We start from the raw sequence: 15,767 nt of genomic DNA, 5'->3' as shown, positions 1-15,767 counted from the left end.
AACACTAATATTGAGAGAGACAGAATACTAACGCTGAAAGAGAACACATGAATACTGAGAGAGACAGAACACTAACACTGAGAAATAGAGAACATTAAGACTAAGAGAGAGAATACTTCAACACTGAGAGAGACAGAAAACTAACAGTGAGAGAGAGAGAACACTTATACTGAGAGAGAGAACACTAACACTGAGAGAAAGAGAAAACTAGAATACTGAGAGAGACAGAACACTAACTAAGAGAAGAAGAACACTAACACTGAGAGAGACAGAACACTAACAGAGAGAGAGAACACTAACACTTAGAGAGACAGAACACTAACACTGAGAGAAGCAGAACACTAACACAGAGAAATTGAGAGAGAACACTAAGATTAAGACTAAGACAGAGAGAACACTAAGACAAAGACAGAGAGAACACTTGAACACTGAGAGAGACAGAAAACTAACACTAAGAGAGAGAACACATGAATACTGAGAGAGATAGAACACTAACACTTAGAGAAGCAGAACACTGACACTGAGAGAGACAGAACACTAACTCAGAGAGAGAGAGAACATTAATGCTGAGAGAGACAGAACACATACAATAAGAGAAACAGCACACTAAAACTGAGAGAGAGAGAGAGAGAACTCTAACATTTAGAGAGAGAGAACACTTGAACACTTAGAGAGACAGAAAACTAACACTAAGAGAAACAGCACTCTAAAACTGAGAGAGAGAGAGAACACTAACATTTAGAGAGAGAGAACACTTGAACACTTAGAGAGACAGAACACTAACACTGAGAGAGACAGAACACTAACACTGAGAGAAGCAGAACACTAACACAGAGAAATTGAGAGAGAACACTAAGATTAAGACTAAGACAGAGAGAACACTAAGACAAAGACAGAGAGAACACTTGAACACTGAGAGAGACAGAACACTAACACTAAGAGAGAGAGAGAGAAAACTAAGACTAAGAGAGAGAACACATGAATACTGAGAGAGATAGAACACTAACACTTAGAGAAGCAGAACACTGACACTGAGAGAGACAGAACACTAACTCAGAGAGAGAGAGAACATTAATGCTGAGAGAGACAGAACACATACAATAAGAGAAACAGCACACTAAAACTGAGAGAGAGAGAACACTAACATTTAGAGAGAGAGAACACTTGAACACTTAGAGAGACAGAACACTAAAACTAAGAGAAGCAGAACACTAACACTGAGAGAGAGAGAGAGAGAGAGAGAGAGAGAGAACACTAACATTTAGAGAGAGAGAACACTTGAACACTTAGAGAGACAGAACACTAAAACTAAGAGAAGCAGAACACTAACACTGAGAGAGAGAGAGAACATTAACACTGAGAGAGACAGAACACTAACACTAAGAGAAGCAGAACACTAACACTGAGAGAGAGAGAGAGAGAGAACACTAACATTTAGAGAGAGAGAACACTTGAACACTTAGAGAGACAGAACACTAACACTAAGAGAGAGAGAACACTAACACTAAGAGAAGCAGAACACTAACACTGAGAGAGAGAGAGAACACTAAGACAAAGACAGAGAGAACACATGAACACTGAGAGAGACAGAACACTAACACTTAGAAAGACAGAACACTAACACTGAGAGAGAGAGAACATTAACACTGAGAGAGACAGAACACTAACACTTAGAAAGACAGAACACTAACACTTAGAGAGAGAGAACATTAACACTGAGAGAGACAGAACACTAACACTAAGAGAAGCAGAACACTGGCGCTGAGAGAGACAGAACACTAACGCTGAGAGAGACAGAACACTAACATTAAGAGAGAGAGAACACTTGAAATCTAAGAGAGAGAGAACACTAACTCTGAGAGAGAGAGAACACTAACGCTGAGAGAGGGAATATTAATGCTGAGAGAAAGTGAAAACTAATGCTGAGAGAGAGAGAACACTAACACTAAGAGAGAGAGATCATTAACAGTGAGTGAGACAAAACACTAACACTAAGAGAGAGAGAACACTTGAACACTAAGAGAGAGCACACTTGAACACTGAGAGAGAGAGAACACTAACACTGAGAGAGAGATAAGGTAAACCCTGAGAGAGACAACACTAATACTGAGAGTGAGAGAACACTAACACTGAGAGAGAGAGAGAGAACATAAAAACTGAGACAGAGAGAATACTAACAGTGAGAGAGAGTGAACACTAACACTGATGGAGAGAGAACACTAACACTGAGAGTGAGAGAACACTAACACTGAGAGAGAGAGAGAACATAAAAACTGAGACAGAGAGAATACTAACAGTGAGAGAGAGTGAACACTAACACTGATGGAGAGAGAACACTAACACTGATGGAGAGAGAACACTAACACTGAGAGAGAGAGAACATAAAAACTGAGACAGAGAGAACACTAACAATGAGAGAGAGTGAACACTAACACTGATGGAGAGAGAACACTAACACTGAGAGTGAGAGAACACTAACACTGAGAGAGAGAGAGAGAGAGAACATAAAAACGGAGACAGAGAGAATACTAACAGCACCATTAAATCCGGTCCAGGTTTTGTCTTCTTACTTACCGGTTTGCAGTGTGTTTTTTCCTTTTTGGGTTGAATCCTGACTTACTTACTCTTGTGTAGCTAGCCGCAGCACACAAGAGCCAATACTTCTGTGTCCCAGCGGCTCGGGACCAATTGCCCTGACCCCGCTGGTGACAATATTTATATCTATTAGAACCCCTGAGGAAGGCGTGTTATCCGAAACATGGACCATATCGGGTCCCTAGGTTGGTAATAAGATTGTATATTCACTGCATTCCTTTTATGGTATAATAAACATTGCCTGCATCACGTACATTGTCTGCAGTTTGTGTTTTGTTTTTTGCTCGCTGCTTGATATACTGCAGACCTCGTTGGATTTTCTTTTTTATTCGCAATGATAGGTTCCCCTTCTAACTAGCTGGGGCCATGACGGCAATTAGAAACGTTGATGTTCCCAGTCAGTGTCTAAAAATTTCGTGAATCAGCATCGTTTCTCAGTACTTTGGAAGTTGTATTGCTTTTGTGTAAATTCTCACACACACCCCCCCCCCTTTCGAACAGAAAATGGTTTCTACTCTCATTGGGCAATGGCTGTGAAGCCCCCAATAACATTTCTTCCTATGGAAAAGGGATTTACATCTGTAGAGACAGTACATTTTAATACATCCCATGGGATTCCTGATACATTTTCTGGTCTCACCCTATTCCTGGCTCAGTGCAGCTCACTCGGATTTCAGCTGAAAACACAGATCTTGTAAGGTAGCCAGCTGAGCTTGCATCTGTTCTCGGTCCAAATCTTGAGCTATAAATCTCCCTCTCAAATCATTCGCTACTGAATCGCTGTTGCTACAGCTGCTTGGGATGAAATTGCTTTTGCCTGCAGCATTTTCACCTCCTGAACAAGGACAGTGTTTCTCTCTTCTAAAGCATACTTGGATAAAAATTAAAGCATCCCTATCTTGAGTGGCCTTTAAAATTGGAGCATCTTTACATTCCATTCACAATTTTGAAAAAGTTCTATCGTATTCTCTCTCAGTTGTCTTTTTTTCCAAGCTGTTTAGCCTATCTTCAAAGGGGGCGCGTTTCACCTCTTTGATCATTTTTGTTGCAGTTCTCTGAACCTTTACTAGTGCACTATTCTTTTTGAAATGAGGAGACCAGAACTGCACACTATACACAAAGTACAGATCAGGGACCTAAACAGAGGTATAATGATATTCTCTGTTTTGTTATCCATCAAGTTTATTATCAAGTTTATTCATATTATTTGATTGAATGCTTTTCCAAATTACAAAGCGTTGTACAAAAGGTAAAAATATGATTTTAGAGAAATCACATATACATAATACATTAACCAGACCTACATGGGTAATTGCTTTTAAAACCACGGGAAACAATAGGAAAGAGGGGAGGAAATACAATTTTAAAGAAAAAGTACATAAAGTACATCCTTTCTTGGACAATCCCAAACATTCTATTTCCATTTTTAGAAGCCAAAGGACTGAAAATTAAAAAATAAAAAAGATTCCAAAATCATTTTCTGGATGGCGATCCCTAACTCATCAATTTGTACTTGTAATTGGGATTATATTTCCTTAAGTGTATCACTTTGTCGCCTATATTAGTGCATAGAACAACACCGCAGCCATCTTGTCCTGAGAAAACAACTGGCTCGATGGTGATATGTAATATAATAAGGTAAGAAAGTTGAAAATTGAATTACTCATGTTTTTGTAATACTAATCCGCATTAAGGGCTCCTTTTACTAAGGTGCGCTAGTGTTTTTAGGGCACGCTGCAGATTAGCGCATGCTGTGCTACACGTAAAATCAAACGCCAGCTCAATGGTGGTGTTAGCTTCTTGCGCATGCTAAAACCGCTAGCGCAGCTTAGGGCTCCTTTTATCAAGGTGCGGTAGGGGTTTAATGCGCGGAATATCGTGCGTTAAACCACCTGCCGCGCTAGCCGCTAATGCCTCCATTGACGAGGCATTAGTATTTTGGCTTGCCGCGGGGGTTAGCGCATGATGAAATGTCCGACGCGCTAACCCCCGTAGCGCACCTTGATAAAAGGAGCCCTAAGTGTAGTAAAATATTGATCTTTCTGCTTAGGGGACAGCCTTGACACAGCTGATGAGGCGAAACCTGTCGGCAAGTCACGAGCCAACAGAATTTCAAACTTGAACAGATAACTGCCTAATCTTTGGGCTAGAAGTTTTAAAGTATAATTAAAAAGAAGAAAAAAAGTATTTATAATAAAAAGTGAAAAGAAATTGAGTAAAGATAAGAGGATCGATGACGATTTAAGCAGTATTTCTAGAAACCAATGAAGGGCTACTGCGCTTGATTCCAAAGATCCCACCTCACTAGTCATAAATGAATGCAAATTTTGATGAAGTTAAGAGGGATTGCAAATATTTATGATATTCAATTTGTACTTATGCATATTAATTCCCAACTGCCTTTTAGATAACCAGTTTCTTTGTCCCATAAAAATCTTTTTATAAATCATCACAATCCTTAGCCATTTTAACAACTTTATCTAAATTTGTGTCATCCTCAAATTTGATCATAGGATTTGTAAGTCCTATTTCCGAACCATTTTTTAGTATAGCAAACAGCACAGGTCCCAGGACAGACCCTTGGGGCACTCCTTTCATGACTCTTTTCCATGTTGATATTGACTATTAAGTCCTACTCTTTATTTCCTCTCTTTTAGCCAGATTAGCAATCACATTTCAAGTTTATTTATATTTGATTTATTGCCTTATAGAATATGCTTTTGTAACAGTTTACAATTTTTAGTAAAAAAAAAGGGACAAAACAGAAAGAGACAGAAACCTGCCATTACAAATATTAGAGAGGGGGAAAGAGACCACTGAAAAGTTCTCAGCCCAACCAAGAAGAGAATGATGTGGAGCCACAAAATTTACAAGTTATTCCACACTTTTCTTATCACTTTTTTGTTTCACTGAGGCAAATGCATCTAGTAAATGGGCACAAGTATAGGGAAACCAAGCCATTGTGACTTCACCAATGAGGTTGACTCTTAGGAATTGGTGGAATAAGGCATTATGACATCACAATACTGCTGAAAAGTTCTCAGCCCAACCAAGAAGCAGAATTATGTGGAGCCATGAAGCTTACAAGTTATTTATTCCACACTTTAGACATTTTTCATTTCATTTCATATCATTGAAACAAAAAGTGTCAAGAAAAGTGTGGAATAACTTGAAAGTTTCACATCATTTTCTTGTTGGTTGGGCTGAGAACTTTTCAGTGGCCCTTCATACACTTAGTCCACTGATTTTCCACTTTTATCATTCCATCTGAAAAATATAAAACAAAAAAAAGAGGAAAATTTTTGGACTAACTGAATAGCCCTCTCTGGAGACTGCCCCAACTTTGTTGGTTAGGCTGAGAATTTTTCAGTAGCCCCTTGTAAATGTTTGAAAGGAAGTTTCCAATCGTAGACAGGAGGATAAAAAATTCCAGAGGGTGGGGGCCAACTATGTTGGAGAATGAATAATGGATAATATCCAGATAAAAGTGTTACTGACTGATTCTGTTCTATGGATCTTAATTTTCTGGTTCATGAGTACAGTCATGAAAGAAAAAAAGAAGTGGTATGCTTGAATAATAGATTTCAGGAACAAGTGTTAGGATTTTGAAAGTTATTCAGCAAGTGATGAGAAGCCAGTTTTCTTTTTTAGCAGTGGTTTTACCTTATCCCATTATAGAAGCTGTGTTTTAAATAAGCTGTAAATGTTGAATATCAGTGAACTAAATACTCTTAAACAAATAATCGCAATAATCTATTTTGTAATTACAAATGAGGAGAACAGGATTAACAGGGTTTTCTGAGAACATAAGAAGATAAGCATACCCTTATTGGATCAGACTAATGGTCCATCTAGCCCACAGCGGCCAATCCAAGACACGAGTACCCGACAAAAACCCAAACTGTAGCAACATTCTATGCTAACAATCCAGGTCAAGCAGTGACTTCCCCCATGTTTGTCTCAATTACAGACTATGGACTTTTTCTCCAGGAACTTATCCAAACCTTTTTTTAAAGCCAGCTATGTGAAAATAAGAGCTTCGATAATTTCAGTTGCAGGAGTGCTTTTATGGAACAACTTGACAGGACCACTCAGGTTACTTTCTGATATTCAGAAATTTAAGAAGGTGTTGAAAACAACTGTATTTATAGAAGCTTTCTCTTTAATAATTTATTTAAACTGGAGAATTGTTTAGATGTATGTAAATTAACTGGTCTTATATTGTTTTATGAAAACTGTGTATCTACTTTAGGGCATATCATGTGAAATTTGGAGCATTGTGATTTGGATTGTCCTTTAACTTTGGGAACATTGAAGAATTGGATCCATGATGGACAGTATACATTTTCACAAGTCTCTGCTACATCGAAGTGAACAAGGACTTCTTGTTTTATTTTCAAGGTAAGTATATTTAAATATTATTTTCTTATGAAGAAGACACTTAAGTTGTTATAATTTGAAAAAGTATTGTTTTTTGAGCAGAAAGAGAGTTTTTTTGACCAGTGATGTGTTTGCCTTTTCTGATTATACAAATACTCGAAGAGAGTTGCCAATAGCGGAGGTGAAATTGTGTTCTTCACAGAAGATTGTGCAACACGAGGTTTTTTCCTCCCTTTATAAGATAGAAGGCTTTGTTCTTTTTCTTTTTTGAATGGTTTGGTGGTTTGATAGTATTCAATATCCCTCATTATCAATGTTTCTTCCTCAACCACTTCGGGGGAGGGTAAGCAGAGGGAAAAGAGAGAGAGACCTGGACCCAAAGGGGATAGGGCTGGATTCTGAAATAAATGTTGGATAAGAAAGAAAGGTCACTACAGAGTCTGCCTCAAGAGATGGGGGATAGTGAATAGTGAGATGTGCAATTGCAGAAAATTAAATATCTCATGTCATTGACTCCTGTCCACTGACCCAGCTAACGATGGTTTGGAGCACTTCATAGAGCTATTGATATTGTCATTGGCTGGCTGGCTGGCTTTGTATGGCAGTGTTTGCCCACAATAATAACCGATTCTTATCTGTCCCTCCTGTCAGTTTGCTAAGTTCTATATGATCAGATAAGCTACCTTCCCTTTGTACAGTAGATAAGGTCATAGGCGTCAGAACGGGGTGGGGGGGGGCGCACAGGGACCATGGCCTCCCCAAAAATTTGTCCATCCTGTAGGTTAGGGGGTACGCAGGCTGACTGCCGCCCGCCACCGCTGCTGCTCCCTGCCTGCTGCCACTGCTTGCCACCATAATTGCAGGAAGGCATGCAGCCAATACACACCACCTGCCCACAAGCCTCCCCCCGATGTCAATTCTGACGTCGGAGAGAAGGTCCGGCCCACATCAGGTGAAGGCTTTTGGGACAGAGCCACTGCACGCGCCTGGCTCTTTCCTTCTTGGATTTGCTGCAGCATTAGGCGGCGAGTGGCAGTGGACCATGAGGGGGGGAGGAAGAATCGGTGGCGGGTAGGCCAAGCTTCGACGTGGCAGGGAGGGAGGAAAGAAGGCAGACTGGCTTCAGTGGTGGACCGGGGGGAAGGAAAAATCGGTGGCGGGTAGGCCAGGCTTCGGTGTGGGAGGGAGGCAGGCAGTCTGGCTTCGGGGAGGGGGGTGGAACAAAGGCTGGAAGTCAGTGAGGGGGACATAGGAAGAAAGGAGGGAAGATGAAGAGAGAGAGGCAGATAAAGACTGGGGGGGGGGGCTTGTAAGCAGAAGAAAGAGAGAGAGAGGCCTGGGCCAGAGGGGAAAGACAGGAGGCAGATGCTGGACTACGAGAGGTGCACACAGAGGGGGAGAGACCCTGAGGAAGAACAGAGAGATGGAAGATCATAACAGAGGAGGGAGAGAGAGGGAGACCTGGAATAAAGGTAGTGGTAGGTACAAAGGAGAACTGACACTGGATCTGGGGAGGGTAAGCAGAGGGAAAAGAGAGAGAGACCTGGACCCAAAGGGGATGGGGATGGATTGTGAAAGAAATATTGATAAGAAAAAAAATATTTGAAGCACAGTCAGAAGGAAGTGCAACCAGAGACTCATGAAATCACCAGACAACAAAGGTAGGAAAAATGATTTTATTTTCAATTTAGTGATCAAAATGTGTCAGTTTTGAGAATTTATATCTGCTGTCTATATTTTGCACTATATTTGTCTATTTTTCTATAGTTGTTTCTGAGGTGACATTGCATATTTTAAAGTCATCTGCCTTGACATCTTGGAAAACCCCCCCGAATATAAATGATAATTAACATTTTCTCTGTGTACAGTGTGCTTTGTGTTTTTTTAATTTTGTGGTTACCGTTATATATTAATAAGATTATATTGTGTGTGTATGAAAAATGGATAGAAGAAATTGCATTACAATTAGTATTATTATTATGGGGTGGAGCCAAGGGTGGGTCTGGGACGGAGCTTTTGCCCCCCCCCCCCAACAAAAAAGCATTCCGCTGCCTATGGATAAGGTTCTAGCTGATCATCAATACCTTCTTATGGCTTTAATCCTAAATTCACTTTCTCTTTATAGAAGCTAGTCACCAGGCTGTGGCTTATTATGCTCAGGCTGTTTCAGTCTAACATGTCTCAGGGTTACATTTCATCTATTAAACCATTCTCTCAGTAATGGTCATTTTTCATTGAGTATAGGCAATATAATTCTAAAGCCTTTATTGAAAAATGCTGATTTGGACCCTTCGGTCCCTGCTCATTATTGCCCAGTTGCGAGCATACCTTTGATGACAAAAATGATAGAGTCAATTGTTTCTAGTCAGCTCTCTAACTACTTAGAGAAATTTTCTATCTTATTGCCATTTCAACATGGGTTCAGACCAAATTTCAGCATGGAAACTCTCTTATTGTCATTAATTTCAAAGATCCAAAATTTACAGATGCAAAATAAATGTGCGGTGCTGTTACAATTTGATTTGTCAGCTGCGTTTGATGTGGTCCACCATGACATCTTGATCCGTATGTTATCCGATATAGGCTTAAACCATGTGGTTTTGGATTGGTTTAGCAAATTCCCTTCACAGCGATCCTATGAGGTAAACCTAGAGGACGAGGTTTCATCTTCATGGAAACCTAGTTTAGGGGTACCGCAGGGTTCCCCTTTGTCGCCAATTTTGTTCAACATCTACATGACCTCATTGAAAAATTTTTGTCTTACTTCTGCAGATGACATTTTTATTTTATTGGAGATCAGTCCTGATCTTAGTGACTTGGCCTTGGGTATAGATTGTTGCATTTCCAAACTGTAGGTATGGGCAATGTCCATTCAAATGAAATTGAATGCATCAAAAACTAAACTGCTTTGGATTGGGCCTGGATTAGAAAATCTCCCTGCCAATGCTACATTAAAAACAGGTATTTCATTACATATAGATTTTTCCTCCAGAATCCTGGGTATCATTTTGGACTCATCACTTACATTTCATGATAAAATAAACTCTCTGGCAAAGAAGTGTTTCTTTAGTTTGTGTATGCTGAGGAAAGTTAGATCATTATTTAATTAAGAACATTATGCAGTGTTGGTCTGCATGGTCTGGGTAGAACTAGGGTAGGCTTATGAACAGTGGCGTACCAAGAGGGGGCAGGGGGGCATCTGCCCCGGGTGCAGCCTTAGGGGGGGATGCACAGCCGGCAAGGACTGGAAAATTCCTGGGCTGCAACGGCGACGGCATTCAGTGGCATCAGTGAATGGTCTTGTCCCTGTAGTTAAGGGAGGGAACGCATGCGGTCCCTATCGCGCTCCCTCCCTCCTTACTGCCGCCCTCCTTACTGTCACTGCTGAGTTGAAACAGCTCCCTTTCTCCCTCCCTGCCCCTTACCTTTGTGGCCGCGAGTCTAAATTACCTTCTTACAGCAGCTGGAGCATTGAAGCTGCGTGTGGCTGCCGTAAAGGTCATATCTGATGCAACTAGAAGTTGCATCAGAGACGACCTTTACGGCAGCCATGTGCAACTACAACGCTCCGGTTGCTGTAAGAAGGCAGTTTAGACATCGCCAGCCACAGGGCAAGGAGGTTTGTCGGACCCGGCCTGTTGGGGGGGGGGGGAGGTGAAAGCGCCACGAAGGTAAGGAGCAGGGAGGGAGAAAGGGAGGAAAGGTGGGGTGGAGAGGAAAAGACGCTGAAGGGAAATGGGTAAAACAGAGGGGGAGAAGGATGCTGAAAGCACATGGGGAAGACAGAGGGGGAGAAGGACGCTTTAAACACATGGGGAAGACAGAGTGAGGAGAAGGACGCTGAAAGCACATAGGGAAGACAGAGGGGGAGAAGGATGCTGAAAGGACATGGGGAAGAGAGAGTGGGGAGAAGGACGCTGAAGGGAAATGGGGAAGAGAGAGTGGGGAGAAGACACTGAAGGGAAATGGGGAAGAGAGAGTGGGGAGAAGATGCTGAAGGGAAATGGGGAAGAGAGAGTGGGGAGAAGATGCTGGCAGGGAAGAAGACAGAGATGCCAGACTATGGGAGGAGCAGAGGGAAGAAGATGGGTGCCAGACCAATTTGGAAGGGGGGAGAAAGGGAGAGACACAGTAACAGAGCAAAAGGAAGACGCAGAGAGAAGTGAGACACTGGATGGAAGGAATTGAATGAGAAGATGAGAAAAGCAGAAACCAGACAAAAAAGGTAGAAAATAAATTCTATTTCTTTTTCCTTTTTTTTTTTTTTTCTTCAGGATAAAGTAGTATATTAGTTGTGTTGATAAAAATTTATAAACAAAGCCCTGCCAGCTGAACATCTCTTTCTCCAGTTCAGCAGCCAGAACTTTGATTTATAAGGAAGGAATAAGCTAAATATTGCAGTACTGAGGCTTGTATGGATGCTGCGGGGAAGGTGACGGGGCGGTGAATGGGATGACAGTGACGGGGCAGTGAATGGGATGGCGATGACGGGGCAGTGAAGGGAATGGCAATGACGGTGTGTTGAAGGGGACGGTGCAGTGATGGGGGACAGATTTTTTCCCCGTGTCATTCTCTAGTGCTCACGTCAAAAGCTTCCCTCTGACTCAGCTTCCTGTTTCCACTTTTGACTGAGCACCGCGTTGCCAATCTGAAGTGTCATCAAAGGGGAGTTAGGGTTAGGGGGCGTTGCCGATCTTGTTGCCAAAATCGGAAAGGTGAGGAAGGGAGAAAGATGGGCCTGTGGTGAATGAAGAGTTGAGAGAAAGGGGCAGATGATGGCAGTGGTGAGAAAGGGGAGAGAGAAGAGGGAAGATGATGGAAGGGGGAGAAGGAGCAGATGATGGAAGTGGGGATAAGGAGCAGATGATGGAAGTGGGGAGAGAGAAGAGGGAAGATGATGGAAGGGAGAAGGGAGAGCAAATGCTGAATGGAAGTGGAGAAAGAACACATACTGGATGGAAGGAGGGATAAAGAAAAAGGACATATGCTGGATGGGGGAAGAAGATAGAGTTAGTGATATAGTGAAGGGGTGAAGGAAAGGAGTGGCATGCTGTGGGTAGACACAGTGAAAAGAGGGAAACTGAGGACTGAATAGTAAGAAAGAATTTAATTTAGACGGAGGCAGAAAATAAAGAAGGAAGACCATAGAAGGAAAGGGAAGAGAGAGAGGAGAGAGAGATGCCAGAGAACGTGGGACGGAGACAGAGATATCAGATCTGAGTGGAGGAAATTAGAAGAGAGAGATGCTTAAAATACATAGGGGGGAGGGAAAGAGAGATGAAAGGAGAAAGATGCCAGACCATGAGGGAACAGAGGGAAGATGATGGATGGGGGGGGGTCTAGAGGACCCTGATCTCACTCTTTTCACAGATGGCAGTTCGTCTGTCACCCCTTCTGATACCCGTATCACTGGTTATGCAGTAGTATCTGCCACTTCCCCTTTACTCATGGGCCCTCTGCCCTCTGGCACTTCCGCCCAAGAAGCTGAGCTGTATGCCCTCACCTCTGCCCTGCGCCACTCTGCCTCTCAGTCTTGCAACATATACACTGTCTCCAAATATGCATTCCTTACCTTGCATGCCCATGGGGCCATCTGAAAACATCGAGGTTTCATTACAGCCTCCGGCCGCCTGATCCATCATGCTCCCCTCATTCTTGACCTCCTTGAGGCTATCAAATTGCACTCCCGTGTCGCAGTTATGCACTGTCGAGCCCACCGTCGTGTCACTGATCTCTTCTCATGCGGCAATGCCCTTGCCGACCGCACAGCCCGAGCTGCCCCCCCTCCTTCGGCTCCTCTGTACACCATCATTCCTTTTCTGGACACCCTTACACCCCAGTACACTTCTCAGGAACAGACTTGGGCCTGTACTCTTTCGGGCCAGTCTGTCCTGAAAGGGGGGTGGATACAAATATGCGCCAATTTAAGTGCCAATCCAGACCCACACACTGATATTTCAAACGTGAGCACAGCAGGTACCCTCATATTCATTCCTCAACAACTGGCCCTCACGATTGTCAAAAGATGCCATGATTTGGCACACTCTGGAGAACTCGCTATGAAAATGACCCTCGAGAGACATTTCTTTATCAATCACCTTGATCAGCTAGGCCGGAATACGGTCCGACAGTGTGTTGTCTGTTCTAGAATAAATTCCCCAACCAGACGACTGCCACCTCCTGGACACCAACCCATTGGAACATATCCGATGCAGGTTCTGTCTGTAGACTTCACCCATATGCCTACTTCCCATTCCCTCAGTCACCTTCTAGTCTTTACAGACACCCTGACTAGATGGGTTGAAGCCTTCCCTACTCGCACTGAAAGCGCCAGGGAAGTAATCAAACACCTCCTAAACGACATAATTCCATGCTTTGGCCTCCCTATTTCTATAGGCAGTGACAACAGCCCTGCTTTCATTGCCGATGTTGTCCAACAAACTGCTCAGGCTCTCCAATTTGAATGGAAGTTACATGCTGCTTACCATCCTGAGAGCTCTGGTCAGGTGAAAAGAATGAATAGAACTCTTAAGACCCTTCTCACAAAACAAATTGAAGAAACCAATCTGTCCTGGCCTGTCCTGCTGCCCTCTGTCCTATTTCAGATTAGATGCACCCCATCTAAACCCACTAAATTGTCCCCATTTAAGCTCATGTTTGGCCGGCCACCACCCATTGTGAACCCAGATCCTGGTTCCTTTGCTACTCTGGGATCAGATATCCTCCAGAGTCAGGTCCAATCTTTAGCTAAGGCCCTTCAAGAGCTCCACAAATGGATCTTGGAAAGGGCCCCACTACCGATAGCTACACAAGTCCATGGATACATCTCTGGGGATACAGTATGGCTAAAAACTTGGAAATCAGACCCCCTGAAACCTAGGTGGACAGGCCCTTTCACTGTCCTCATTTCTTCCCCTACAGCTGGCAAGATGTCCGGACACGAAACCTGGTTTCACTACAGTAGAGTCAAGCCTGCTGCTGTATGGCAAGCTACCCCAGGCAAGACAGACCTCCAGCTGAAGATCTCTAAAACTTCAAAATTGCTTTGAACATTTACCACTGTATTTAGCAGGTGTTCTGAATATAACCTTTTCACAAGTGTTTGAGTTTAACTGACTGCTTGTGGTTAACCACTGCCCCAATTGAACTTTTTTCTATTGTAGCCATACTGTAGCCCAGTATGCTCTACAGCACTCCAAGTGGCTACACATAAACGTGTGACCCGGCCTGGAGTCACCCTGCAGGACATTTTCAGATGTGACACGGACAAGAGGTCATAGCCTGAAACTGAGCGGCAGCAGGTTCAGGACAAATGTCAGGAAGTTCTGTTTCACACAACGAGTGGTGGGTGCTTGGAATGCTCTCCCGGAGGAGGTGGTGGCAGAGGCTACTGTTCTGGGTTTCAAGCGCAAGTTGAATTCATACCTTCTTGCAAATCACATCGGGGGATACGGGAAATCCGGGTCTCCAATAAGGAGCACCTAACAGGGCCTCCGCGTGTGCGGATCGCCGGACTAGATGGACCTAGGTCTGATCCGGCGAAGGCGTTTCTTATGTTCTTATGTTCTTATGACTGGATTGACACAAAACAGAAACTGAACTCAAAACCACACAATTGCAGTTTGAATGGAAATATATTGATTTTACTTTCCAAAAACAAAAAGGTCAGAATGACACAAACAAAGAAAATGGTGTCAAAAGGCAAAAATCCATCAAATCAGAACTCAAAAGGAGAGAAATCAAATAGTTCAAATAAAGTTCCAACTTTCTTTCAAACGCAGTCAAACCTGCACCTGAGGTATTGCTCTCCTCAGAGCTTGCAAAGTCTGCTCCCAGGCAGTTTATCATGAAAACCCAAAATATAGTTCTCTGCAGTAGTGCTAACAAAACACAGTTCCAAACTAAAGCCTCCAGCAGTTCTTATAGCACTGCTGGGAAAAAGGGGGAAAGCGCTCTAGGTTTGCCTTGCACAAGCTGTTCAAACAGCCTTCAAAATTTCCCACCCTGGGTGGTTGCAAACCTCTCCCCAAATTAAGGCACTTTCAGCTTTATAAAGCAAAAATCAAAAGCAGGGTTCAAAAGAATTCAAAACCCAAAACTCACTGTTGCAGACTTATTCATGGCACCTGGTGCACAATCCTACTTCCATTGGTTCCGACACCTCTACAATTTCCTCTGGCAGATGTCTTTGTATTTCCATAGGGACTTCCTCCTCCTCCTCAGGCAATGGATGGTTCAGAGCCTCACCAGCTTCATGTCTCCATGAGTGTACATCTATCCCCTTTGCTTGGCCCAGGGAGGTCATCAGGGAAGAAAGGCTTTACCCTTCTCCCTATCCTGCTTGCCTGTCTGTACTCAACTGGGAGCTTTTCTACCTTAGGGACACGCCCTAACCTAGCTGAGTCAGCAGGATACTGTGGAGCTCTTGAGCTCCCCTGGTGGTGACCTGAATACTGCCTGCCTAGAGTTTCCCTAGGTCAGGGGTGCCCAATGCGTCGATCGCGATCAACAGGTCGCTGGCTCAGACGACCCCAGTCGATCGCAGAGCGGGTTCCCTTCTCTTTTTTCCCCTCCTGACTGGCCTGCTACTGAATTCTGCTGCTACCTCCGCTGCTCAACATTAAAAAAAAAACAAAACCGGCTTGGAGAACTTATGCTCCGGGAGCTAACGTGTGCTTGTACCGGCTTCCCTTCGCTTCCCTCTGAAACCGGAAGTTATGTCCCGGGGGGGGAGAGAAGGGAAGCCGGCACGCACATGTTAGAGCCCCGTTCACGGGCTAAAGCGGGAGACA

The 15,767-nt window shown here is 43.3% G+C and overlaps 1 long non-coding RNA gene across 1 annotated transcript in view; it reads left to right on the top strand.

The window, feature by feature from the left end:
- Window positions 1–6,901: 6,901 nt before the first annotated feature.
- LOC117348797 overlaps window positions 6,902–15,767 on the top strand; it is a 34,802-nt gene continuing 25,936 nt past the window's right edge. The window contains exon 1 of the long non-coding RNA XR_004537050.1: window positions 6,902–6,996. This is a non-coding gene — a long non-coding RNA (uncharacterized LOC117348797). The remainder of the gene's footprint in view (window positions 6,997–15,767) is intronic.

This window comes from Geotrypetes seraphini, chromosome 15 (genome assembly GCF_902459505.1).
Source record: "Geotrypetes seraphini chromosome 15, aGeoSer1.1, whole genome shotgun sequence".
NCBI lineage: Eukaryota > Metazoa > Chordata > Amphibia > Gymnophiona > Dermophiidae > Geotrypetes > Geotrypetes seraphini.
The sequence above is the reverse complement of the archived record's forward strand: the minus strand, read 5'-3'. Positions and strand labels throughout refer to the sequence as shown.